Raw genomic sequence first — 10,946 nt, forward strand, 5'->3', positions numbered from 1 at the left:
TTCATGACCCGCCAAAAATTGAAGGAATTTTTTATACTTCCATTGACCCGGAACTTGCCTTGTATCATTAGATACAATCTCCACAAATCTCTCTTGATGATGACACACGAAATGACATAAGAGTTGACGAAAAACACTTGGAAAGTTTTTCGCAAATAAACCACCAACCACATGAAAGGTATTATCAAATTACCGAAAAATGGCGAATATTTTATGATAATTTCCAATTTAAATTTAATTTAAATTGATTTTCAATAAAAAAAAAAATATTCAAAAATATTTCATACTTCCAATGATCCAAAAATATAGTTGTTTGTATATATTACCATTGGAACGTTATTACGTACACACACCTACTTAAGTGACTGGAAGAAATGAAGAGATTAATTTCTTCATAGGAAGCAAGGCATATTAACTTTCTAATTTGATTAGGCAACTTGAAGTGTAATTTACTATATTGATTCAAGTGTTCATCGTGGTTTCATCATCCAGAAATATATATTTTTCCTTTCCGTCAAATCACAGATATTGTTTTACTTCTCGATACCGCTTCAGCCCGCATCGGATGAGTACCTCATCTTGTCAGCGCCATTCTTCCACGGATCCGCCGTCAAAACTCTACCCGAAGTTCAAATAAAGTTTGGTTAGCGGCCGGGATAATTGCGCGTTTACTTTGGCTCAAGTGGGCGACCGCTTTCGCTTTCGCAAATTTGTGGAAGCCCTATCTCAAGCTTGGAGGAATTAACCCGGAGAGCCGATGATGGAATCCGCCCGATGCCGAGATGCCGAGAGACGGCTCTCGGATGCGGTTGCCTGGCATTCGAGTATTCCCGCACCCGTTTTGCATACCTTCTTCATTAGGAAAACCCAGCGGAGAGTGGGCGCGTTGCTATGGGAAAATTTCATCTCAAGCCTATTGTTATACCAAGAACCGACCCAAACTCAAGCCCCCACCCCACAACGGTGAAATGGGTTTCCATGTTTCCGAGTAGGTGGTAAACCGCAGGCACTGGAATGGAGTAGGACGGGGATGGGGAAAAATAATTTACGATTCTTCAATACTTGAAATCCCGAATGAACTTGAAACAAGTTTTACACTTGTATGATTCTCAAGCGGATTAACAAACTACTTCCAGGGAAAAAAAACTTTGCTCAACAATGTGGGCGAACATTATCCTTATCGGATAAGTGAATTCACGTTGTATTATATTTGCTTTTGCATTTACATATAGCGATGCTGTAAAACATTAGCGAAATTGAAACCATAAGGATTCGAGTGCACGTCTCACATGCTAACTGTAAGTTTAGAAAAGAAAAAAACACATGCTCATGCTCAGCATCCTTCCAACACCCTCGCCATCGGTTATCAAGGTTCCCGGTTTGTTTTGCATGCACCGACAGAACTTGGCCACTTGTTGTCGACCAAGTGAGCCTCGGGAAAGAGGAAAGCCAAGAACACGCCAAACTTGGCTGACATTCAGATTCTGCACCATGCCTATTATTTATTTATGAGTGGTACATATAAACACACATACATTACGGTCTTTATGTATGGCAGGCGGAATGCTTCCAGAATGTGTTATGTGCGCTCGGTTTGAATGCCACTGCCTGGCTCCTTGAAACAAGAAACGAGACATTGGGCGCATAGAATGAAATAAGAATGAACGAACGAACGAATCGTACGTGCTGTGAAATTGTTACCTTTGTAACGAGAACCAGGATTACGGAGGAAAATCATAAGAAAAAAAACCATCCCGGTGTGGCGGTCATATATACCGGAGAGATATACCCATTGCAAATGGTTAACCCAAGCTGTCTCGTCTGTACTCCATCAACCTGCTGATGCAGCCATGGTAACGAGCCATGGATGAAGGACGGGAAAATTGGACACAGGTTCCTCAAGAGGGCCAACTATTCGGGAAAATTTCGTCTGAGAGACTTTTCTGTGGGGTTCACGTTTTCTTCCGGCTTTTCCAATCTTCCTTCGCTCGGTCGCTCCACTTAAGGATGATGGCGATGACTTGGTTGTATTTTCAGCACCGAAATCGTTAAAACAATAGCCCCATTAGTTGAGTGATGTTTTTTGACGTAGGATTACGTCTTTCGGGAACATATTGGGGTACAAATTGAGAATCGAGAATCGAGCACATCGTCAAAATTGTCCAATTTCAAATGCTTATTGGTCAGTAATTTCATGATGGTTTGATGAAATTTTTGCGTCTATCGATCTCGGCACTCCATAACAATTTTTTATATTGAATAAAATAATATATGTCATGAAACTAACTATCGAACAATTGAAAAATCTCAACCCCTATCCTAACAGAAATACTCACTTCTGATTGGTCGAAATTAACGACACATGCGGCGGTTCCCTAACAGAGACATTAAAACCAAGCTGCATGGGGGAAATCGGCATTGCAAATATATACAAGTCGGGGGCATTTTTATATTGCAAGTAAGGTGAGTGATACGATTAATTCTAGCGAATAAAATTTAAATTTGGAACTTAAATGTTGGTTGCTTCGTAAAATTTCATATCAATGATCGTGTATTGTGAAATATTTAGCACAAGTGTAAGTGTAAAATTGTATATGGTAGCAGTTGTGTAAATAATGACTTGGTATATGAAACAATTTATTTCAATTTTCATAAATAAAAACCAAGGTGTGTTCCCGCTCGAGAACGGGTCGTTTGGTTTAAGCTGTCTGTTTTGTTGTGTTCATTTTCACCCAACGATATAAACTTTTCTTGGGTGAAAATAAACAAAATAAACGGTGAGAAAAATTGGAAAAATGAAGAGATATTATAACAAGTAATTTTCCATATGCTCTACATATAGTATTAGGTGCTGTTAGTCCAATTTAAATACGCATTGGGTTTAATAAACACTCAGAAAGTAAAAGTTATAAAAGAAAATTACCTTTCCCATTTCAAATATGTTTTCTCTATATTAAAGTAACATGTTTTTAAATGATGAGAAAAATGATAGTTGTGTTCAGTATTGGTAATTATCTTATATTAAATTGGTGAGTTTTTTTTCTTTATTTCATCTATATATATAACATAGGAGGCATCTCGTCTAGGATCACAGAGAGCGGTATTCATTATGTCTCGTTCCACTTCGGTATCTTTTATCTGATACGCATCATCCAACGACAGTTTAATATCTTTCTGTCATCATCACTCGGTGAACACTGGTGGAGTGAACAAACAATAACCAACAACCAAACAGTATCTAACAACCAAACAAAACGACCCTTTTCAGGGCCACAAAATCATTATCAAAGAGTTTAACGATGTAATTCTTCAAACATATCCAAAATCAACAGATAGCCAAACGGAATCCTACGTCAACTATGCGGTCGTGTCTCGGACACAACCTTCCTGTGACTTTTTTTTTGTTTCAAGAGGAATTAGCTTTGTAGTCACAGGAAAAAGGGGGGGTTGCAGGCGCTTTTTCCCTATCGATTTCCATTTATTCACATGTAGTCTGGTTAGCTCTTAGGCGAATTCTCAATTTTAAGATACAGTTCCTCTGAAGATAGTTACCAATTTAGTTTATATTGAGATTTTCGACGCAAGATATGTTTCTGTTGATGGTAACTAGTTTTTCTCGGGTATTAACCCTTTGAGGTCGGAATTAATTTCCCTTGAAGGAGATCCTCTTATCTTCCCACGCTAATAATATTTTGTTCATACTGAGTACCGTTACCTATTCTTCAAAGAAATTCCATACATATTCGTGAAAAAGTTCTCTAGACATTAAAATTCGCTTAAAAAAATGTAAACTATTATATCATTGAATAAAGTATTTAGTAAAATTCCTTGCTGTGGTGGCTGAGAGCAGACAAACGACCGCAAAGGGTTTAAACACTTTTAGTGTGCTAATTAATCAATATTCATTTTCATCCCATTCCATTTTATCTATTTACCATCAAAATTATGATGATTATGATAAAGGTCTCTCATCCGCCTCTTATCAAAAAGCAAGCCAATACTCAGTCTTGTCCGCCACAGCGCCGATACGGTTCCGACAAAGCCCTTGCAGCCAGGTTGTCCACCGGAGCACAAGTTCAACCACCAGCCTTATTTTGGACCGACAATCAATATCCTCATCCAGAGAAATCGTGAATTTTACATTTATGAATTTTTTTTTTGACAGGCCCTTAGAAAACTTTTAACTTTGTATTATTTATATCTGTGTCAGACGCGTGATGTTCAAAGTTTTATAGACTACTTTTCTATATTGTTTTAATTAACACAAAATAAGAACAAATAAAATTAAATAGACCATCATCACCAACAAAAAAGAGATAAGTAAAATTTAAGAAAATAATATAAACATTTAAATTTCCTACACAATATAATCCGGTTAAAAAACATTTCGCCATGCATAACAATTCATTGAAAAAAATAAAACATATTGAAAAAAAAATTTCAATTATTCGTTCATAACATTGAACCATTGTCAAGAACAAAAAGGAAAAATCATTCGGCAATAAAAAAAAAAAGGAAAAATCAATTAAATAAAGCTTTCACGTGTGAAATACAGTGACTCTTAAATTCTGTAAGTGTTGTACATTCATAATTTATTGACATCGTCGATCAAACAAATTTATTCCTTTGAAATTCAACGAATTTTGAGAAGAACATTTTAAGAAATGAGGTAATCCTAATTAATTCACGTTTCTATTGTTTAACTATGAAAGTCGCATCTTCTTTGAACTCGATCAACCATCCAAACACTCCAGAGCTCCGCTCCATGGAAAGATTTTGTTTCATCGTCAAACGGAACTTGAAGGTGGCACAAAAACCCAAAAATGATAGTGTACAAAACATGACCGTATTGGGGGTCTCCGTAGCCACATTGGTTGCGCGTTCGCTTAGTAAGCGATCGATCGTGAGTTTAAACCGTGGATCGATGGAGATCGATCTACGGTCGAAATAAGATCGATTCATCCATACAACTGCTCTGCTCTGCCAGAAACATCGGGCTACTGTTCTATAAATAACTCAACAATGATCAATCAACTGTCTCCGCTGTCCGGTGGCCCAACTGGATAATGGAAGAACAGAAAGAATATTCTTACGCCTAAATGGCTACTGTGTGAATGTACCATATGTAATGTATAGAAGGAATACTGGCGAATGGAAACTGTGTAATGTGCTAATTATAGATATGATAACCATGTGACATGTACACGATTAAAATTCGGCTCTGTTACAGCTAAAATGCTAATGAGCCTTAAATAAATAAATGGGATAAAAAAAACAAAAAAACATGACCGCGTTGCTAAGACAGGACTACGAAATTTTTGACGACGAGAACAAATATTATAGAAATTCAAAAAAATAATCTCTTTATAACAAATATTTGTTAACACTGCACAATGGTCCAGGAGATGTATTTAAGTGAAAATTAGCATTAAGAGCTCGACAGTTGTTCTCTAGAAAAAAAATGTCTTCGACAAAGTTGTTACATATGATAGAACGCTCATTTTTATGTTACCAAAAATAGGGTGACCAAAATTGTCGATGAAATAAAAAATCTAACTTTTTTATCTTTATACAGGGTGGGCCATTTAAAGTGGAAGGATTTGTTTTTGCAATAGCAAAGTAAAGAAGTGGAATTTAAAAATTTTTTTTTTGAAATTCATTTATTTTGGTCCAAGGAGATTTGTTCTAACTACTTTTTGATTATGATATCTCGTAAATGACCGCCTCTGGCCTTGACCGCAAAATGTGCCCTTTTTTCGGCATTTTCCATCACTTTGCCCAATGTTTCGGCCGATATGGCAGCAATTTCTTGTCGGATATTGTCTTTCAGCGCAGCCAGGGTCCTTGGTTTACCAGTGTATACCTTGGATTTTAAATATCCCCATAAAAAAAAGTCAGGAGGCGTCAAATCAGGTGATCTCGGTGGCCAGTCATAATCGCCGTTTTTCGATATTAATCTTCCGGGGAACATTTCGCGCAATAATTTGGTCGTGGCAGCCGCTGTATGGCATGTAGCGCCGTCCTGTTGGAACCAGTAATTGTCCAATTCATTTTCACGAACAAATGGCAATAAAAAATCGGTTATCATTGTCCGATAACGCTCCCCATTCACGGTTACCGTTGCTCCATTTTCGTTTTCCTTTTTCCGTACTTCTTTAAGTACGGGCCGATGACTTTATCGGCATAAATGCCACACCACACAGTAACTTTTTGGTTGTAAAGAGGTTTCGATGAATTGAGGGTTTTCAGTAGCATAAAACCGACAATTTTGTTTATTCACTCCTCCATTCAAGTTGAAATGCGCTTCATCAGACATTATGATTTTTTGCTTTGAGAAGTTATTTTGAATGTACAGCTGAACAATTTCAGCGCCTTGTTTAGGTGTGTATTGTTCCATGGTTAAAGTTGTACTGAAATGACACTTCTAACGCGGTATGACATTTGTTAATCTGACATCACTGTCAAAAGTTATGGGGTTGCCAGATGCTTCCACTTTAAATGGCCCACCCTGTACTCTTTCGGTTTTTCATCAAAATAGTCCTCAGTTTCGGTAATCACTCCATCATCGGTCTCAAATTTCTTGCCAGCGAGTATTCTCTTCAGGCCTGCGAACAGAAAATAGTCGCTGGGGCCAGATTTGGAGAATATGGTAGATGCGGCAGCAATTCGAAGCCCAATAAATGCAATTACACACGAAATTCGGATTTTTCCATTTTTTGACGTAGGATTACGTCTTTCGGGAACATGTTGGGGTACAAATTGAAAATCGAGAATCAAGCACATCGTGAAAATTGTCCAATTTCAAATGCTTATTGCTCAGTCATTTCATGATGGATTGATGAAATTTTTGCGTCAATCGATTTCGTCATGTCATGAAACTAACTATCGAACAACTTATAAATCTCAACCCCTATCCTAACGGAAATACCCACTTCTGATTGGTCGAAATTGACGACACATGTGGCGGGTCCCTAACAGAGACATCCAAATCAAGCTGCCTGGGGAAAATCGGCATTGCAATTATATAAAGTCAGCGGCATTTTTATATTACAAGTAAGGTGAGTGATACGATTAATTCTAGCAAATAAAGTTTTAATTTGGAACTTTAATGTTGGTTGTTTCGTGAAATTTCATATCAATGACTGATCGTGTATTGTGGAAAATTTAGCACAAGTGTAAGTGTAAAATTGTATATGGTAGTAGTTGTGTTCAAAATGACTTGATATATGAAATGATTTATTTCAATTTTCATAAATGAAAACCAAGGTGTGTTCCCGCTCGAGAACGGGTCGTTTGGTTCAAGTTGTTTTGGTGTGTTCATTTTCGCCCAAGGAATGTTTATACGTCGAGAAAAATTGGAAAAGTGAAGACATATTATAAAAAGTGATTTTCCATATGCTCTACATATAGTATTAGCTGTTGTTAGTCCAATTAAAATTCGCATTGGGTTGAATGAACACTCAAAAAGTAAAGTTTTCTCCATATTAAAGTAACATGTTTTTACTGATGAGAAAAATTGATAATTGTGTTCGGTATACAACATTGGTTAGATTTTTTTCGGTATTTCATCGATAAATAACACAGAAGGGATCTCGTCTAGGAGGGCGGTTTTCATCATATCTCGTTCCACTTCGGTATCTTTTATCTGACACGCATCATCCAACGACTGTTTACTATCCTTCTGTCATCATCACTCGGTATACACTGGTGGAGTGAACAAAAAACACCCACTAACCAAACAAAACGGCGCTTTTCAGGGCCACCGAATCATTATCAAAGAGTTTAATGTCGTAATTCGTCAAACATATCCAAAATCAACAGATAGCCTAACGGAATCCTACGTCAACTATGCGGTCGTGTCTCGGACACAACCCTCTTGTTACTTTTTCACAATAACAAAAGTTGCTTCACTCTCAATGCTGTAACTCACGAACCAATCGACCGATTGCTGACAAATTTTGACGCGTATCCATTGAAAGATGATGCTTTGTGATAGTCAAGTAGATTTTTGCAAGAGGCGCCATCTAAACGCCAACCTTATGATCTTTTCAGCCGAACTGTAACTAACGATAGAGTTAGGAAAATTGTTTATATATAGTTTTAGAATAACTTCATCAGTGTTGAAATTCGACCGCAGGAGGATTTTTCCTAAAGTCTGCTTCATTTAATATTGGAACAAATTCTTTTGCTCATTGTGGCGCTCCTAGTGGACGGATTTGGAAACTTTTTTCACCCACGTGTCGGGAAATTCATTACCTTTCACCATGTATTTATGTCATAACACCAAACGATAGCATTTTGTAAACAACCGCCATGGAAGCCGAACGGAGAGATAAAATTGTGCACAGTTTTCTTGAAAATCCATTGTTGTCGGCATCTAAGCTAGCTAAACAGCTTAAAATGCCCAGAAATACCGTATGGCGTGTTATCAAGCAGTACAAGGAAACATTGACGACGGCTCGGAAGCCGCATTCGAAGCGTCGGAGTGGAACTGTCGACCGGAAACTGCGTGGGAAAGTCATCAAGGCCGTCAAGAGGAATCCCAATCTTTCAGACCGCGATTTGGCCAATAAGTTCCAGGCCGCTCACAGTACGGTGCGACGAATTCGTCTCCGGGAAGGAATAAGGTCATTCCGAGCCAGCAAACAGCCAAATCGGACGCTGAAGCAGAACAATGTGGCCAGAATCCGTGCTCGAAAGCTGGCAAAGGGAAAACTTGTTAGGAACATGACTCAAATGAAGAACTGGTGGAATCAAATCGCCAAAACGGTGGACGAAAAGGGTGTGCGCCGCCTAATGTGCCGTATTACGGGAAAAGTACGAGAATTTCTTCGAAACAGCAATGAATAATTTTTTTAATTTTTTTTTATGAAAGAGTAAAGAAAATGCTACATTTGTATGAAAAACAAATTATGAATTCGTTAATAAATGACTGAACTACACGCAATTGTTTGTGTTCCAATATTAAATGAAGCAGACTTTATAACATACGGGTGTCGGCTGATAAATAATGCACATACACGCTTGTAGAAAACGAACAAAAACAAATAACAAGGTTGGGTAAAAAACAAATCTTAACCTTAAAAACATGTATTATTTCTCGACATAGTCACCCTTCAACCATTACACATTTCTCCCAACGTATAACAACTTTTTTCATACCATCACTGATAAATTCATCCGACTTTTCTGGAATCCAGAACGGGATAGCTGCTGTCATCTCACTGTCAGAGCTGTCCTGTCTCTAGTAGAGGAAAAAAAATCGCAAGACACAAGGTCGGGAGAATACGGGGAATTGGTGGAATTAATTCAAACTTCAGGTTTTTCAGAGTCTCAGTTGCACGCGAAGTGTGTGAATAGGCGTTGTCGTGTTGCAATATTATTGGCGCCAGGTTACCTCTATCAAGACAAACTCGACGTCGAAGGTGTTCCAGTGTCTGTATATACTGTATATTCGACGACTTTCACTTGATACTCATATTGATGGGGTTTTAAAAAACTATATTTATGGCGCAATTTTGTGGTGGCGGTAATTTTGAATTTGCATTTATCATAAAAAACTGTGTACAACTAGTCAACCCCTTTCATTTGATACTCATATTTATGGGGTTTTGAAAAAAAATATATGGCGCCATTTTGTGGTGGCGGCCATTTGTATTTGCATTTTCTATAAATAACTGTGTTCTATTAATAAAACCCTTTCATGTGATAGCCATATTGATGGGGTTTCGAAAAAATATATATGGCGCCATTTTGTGGTGGCGGCCATTCTGCATTTGTATTTTTTCATAAATAACTGTGTTCTACTAGTCAAGCAGTTTCATTTGATACCCATATTGATGGGGTTTTAAAAAAATATATGAACCATTTTGAGGTGGCGGCCATTTTGAATATGCACTTATAATAAAACACTGTGTTCTGCTTAACTACCCTCATATTTGATGGGGTTTCGAAAAAGTATGTATGGCGCCATTTTGTGGTGGCGGCCATTTTGGATTTACATTCTTAATAAATAACTGTGTTCTACTAGTCAATCCCTTTCATTTGACACCCATATTGATGGGATGGGACCCAAATAGTCTGTCGGTACGCTAGTAATCAGAGAAATAAACGGGAAACAATAACTATTTTTACTATTGAAAAACCAGCACTGAATCGATCCCCTGCATACAAACATACAAACAGGGCAAGCAACAGAACCGTTTAGTAGAAATAGGGATTTGAATCTATGCACTGAAACATACCATTCGTAGTAAGTGTACCAAATGTGCCATTTGTGCCATCTGTGCCATTTGCGCTATTTGTGCCATTTGTGCCATTTGGGTCATTTGTGCCATTTGTGCCATTTGTGCCATTTGTGCCAATCTGTGCCAGCTGTACCAACCGTGCCAAGTGTACCATGGCACAGCTCTGTGCCGTACCAAATGGTACAGAATTTTGTCGTTCCATGGTGCGTGCCGTGCCAATGGCACACGCATATTAGATGAGGTATATCAGCGTTAATAAACAGAACATTGTAAGTCGATATTCACCTATGACCACTTTGCCCCCATGGTCAAAATAATTTCTATGTTAATTAATCGCTGAGATTAAACGAAATATCTGTTCACCTCTCCTAGAATATGTGAACAGTCGTCCAAACTGATGATTTGTCCAATATATCAGAAATAAATTTCACGAGAAATTCCTTAGTAACCATGCGCACAGAACTACGGCCTAATGGCTATCGAGAGAGAAATTTCTGTTTTTATTTGTATTTTGACATGCGAAGGTTCTACTGAAGTACAGGGTGACTCAAAAGTCATTAAATTCTTCAAACATTAGGTGACTATCAATACGGCATCTATAGTCAATAGATATACTACCAAACAAACAGGTGACACCTTTGCCCCCCATGACCAATTTGCCCCCACTATCCCTACATGGTTGCTTTATGAAGAACATAC

The sequence above is a fragment of the Toxorhynchites rutilus genome, chromosome 2 (assembly GCF_029784135.1).
Source record: "Toxorhynchites rutilus septentrionalis strain SRP chromosome 2, ASM2978413v1, whole genome shotgun sequence".
Lineage (NCBI taxonomy): Eukaryota > Metazoa > Arthropoda > Insecta > Diptera > Culicidae > Toxorhynchites > Toxorhynchites rutilus.